Source organism: Coregonus lavaretus (assembly GCF_964263955.1).
Source record: "Coregonus lavaretus genome assembly, contig: HAP1_SCAFFOLD_2944, whole genome shotgun sequence".
Lineage (NCBI taxonomy): Eukaryota > Metazoa > Chordata > Actinopteri > Salmoniformes > Salmonidae > Coregonus > Coregonus lavaretus.
The window spans coordinates 30,001-32,500 of record NW_028164264.1 but is presented as its reverse complement, the minus strand read 5'-3'; the positions used below and the strand labels follow the sequence as shown (position 1 = coordinate 32,500).

Sequence of the window (2,500 nt, the reverse complement as noted above, 5' to 3'; positions counted from 1 at the left end):
CTAACCTCTAAACCCTGACCCACTGTAGCTGCCCCTACGGATTCATGGTACTGACCCTGACCTCTAACCTCTAACCTCTAAACCCTGACCCACTGTAGCTGCCCCTACGGATTCATGGTACTGACCCTGACCTCTGACCTCTGACCCTGACCCTGACCCACTGTAGCTGCCCCTACGGATTCAAGGTACTGACCCTGACCTCTAACCTCTAACCTCTAAACCCTGACCCACTGTAGCTGCCCCTACGGATTCAAGGTACTGACCCTGACCTCTAACCTCTAACCTCTAAACCCTGACCCACTGTAGCTGCCCCTACGGATTCATGGTACTGACCCTGACCTCTAACCTCTAACCTCTAAACCCTGACCCACTGTAGCTGCCCCTACAGATTCATGGTACTGACCCTGACCTCTGACCTCTAACCTCTAAACCCTGACCCACTGTAGCTGCCCCTACAGATTCATGGTACTGACCCTGACCTCTAACCTCTAACCTCTAAACCCTGACCCACTGTAGCTGCCCCTACGGATTCATGGTACTGACCCTGACCTCTAACCTCTAACCTCTAAACCCTGACCCACTGTAGCTGCCCCTACGGATTCATGGTACTGACCCTGACCTCTAACCTCTAACCTCTAAACCCTGACCCACTGTAGCTGCCCCTACGGATTCATGGTACTGACCCTGACCTCTAACCTCTAAACCCTGACCCACTGTAGCTGCCCCTACGGATTCATGGTACTGACCCTGACCTCTAACCTCTAACCTCTAAACCCTGACCCACTGTAGCTGCCCCTACGGATTCATGGTACTGACCCTGACCTCTAACCTCTAACCTCTGACCTCTAACCCTGACCCTGACGCACTGTAGCTGCCCCTACGGATTCATGGTACTGACCCTGACCTCTGACCTCTAACCCTGACCCTGTCACCTACTACCGCTGTAGCTGCCCCTACGGATTCATGATACTGACCCTGACCTCTAACCTCTAACCTCTAAACCCTGACCCACTGTAGCTGCCCCTACAGATTCATGGTACTGACCCTGACCTCTAACCTCTAACCTCTAAACCCTGACCCACTGTAGCTGCCCCTACGGATTCATGGTACTGACCCTGACCTCTAACCTCTAACCTCTAAACCCTGACCCACTGTAGCTGCCCCTACGGATTCATGGTACTGACCCTGACCCTGACCTCTAACCTCTAAACCCTGACCCACTGTAGCTGCCCCTACGGATTCATGGTACTAACCCTGACCTCTGACCTCTAACCTCTAACCTCTAAACCCTGACCCTGACCCACTGTAGCTGCCCCTACAGATTCATGGTACTGACCCTGACCTCTAACCTCTAACCTCTAAACCCTGACCCACTGTAGCTGCCCCTACGGATTCATGGTACTAACCCTGACCTCTGACCTCTAACCTCTAACCTCTAAACCCTGACCCACTGTAGCTGCCCCTACGGATTCATGGTACTAACCCTGACCACTGACCTCTAACCTCTAACCTCTAAACCCTGACCCACTGTAGCTGCCCCTACGGATTCATGGTACTGACCCTGACCTCTGACCTCTAACCTCTAAACCCTGACCCTGACCCACTGTAGCTGCCCCTACGGATTCATGGTACTAACCCTGACCTCTGACCTCTAACCTCTAACCACTGACCCACTGTAGCTGCCCCTACGGATTCATGGTACTGACCCTGACCTCTAACCTCTAAACCCTGACCCACTGTAGCTGCCCCTACGGATTCATGGTACTGACCCTGACCTCTAACCTCTAACCTCTAAACCCTGACCCACTGTAGCTGCCCCTACGGATTCATGGTACTGACCCTGACCTCTGACCTCTAACCTCTAACCCCTAAACCCTGACCCACTGTAGCTGCCCCTACGGATTCATGGTACTGACCCTGACCTCTAACCTCTAACCTCTAAACCCTGACCCACTGTAGCTGCCCCTACGGATTCATGGTACTGACCCTGACCTCTAACCTCTAACCTCTAAACCCTGACCCACTGTAGCTGCCCCTACGGATTCATGGTACTGACCCTGACCTCTAACCTCTAACCTCTAAACCCTGACCCACTGTAGCTGCCCCTACGGATTCAAGGTACTGACCCTGACCTCTAACCTCTAACCTCTAACCTCTAAACCCTGACCCACTGTAGCTGCCCCTACGGATTCATGGTACTGACCCTGACTTCTAACCTCTAACCTCTAAACCCTGACCACTGTAGCTGCCCCTACGGATTCAAGGTACTGACCCTGACCTCTAACCTCTAACCTCTAAACCCTGACCCACTGTAGCTGCCCCTACGGATTCATGGTACTGACCCTGACCTCTAACCTCTAACCTCTAAACCCTGACCCACTGTAGCTGCCCCTACGGATTCAAGGTACTGACCCTGACCTCTAACCTCTAAACCCTGACCCACTGTAGCTGCCCCTACGGATTCATGGTACTGACCCTGACCTCTAACCTCTAACCTCTA

General features: G+C 53.1%; 1 protein-coding gene across 1 annotated transcript in view; it reads left to right on the top strand.

Annotated features, from left to right (window-relative positions):
* The window catches only part of LOC311117260 (slit homolog 2 protein-like), a gene marked incomplete at both ends in the record, with an annotated part of 70,425 nt that overhangs the window by 38,277 nt on the left and 29,648 nt on the right, over positions 1-2,500 (top strand).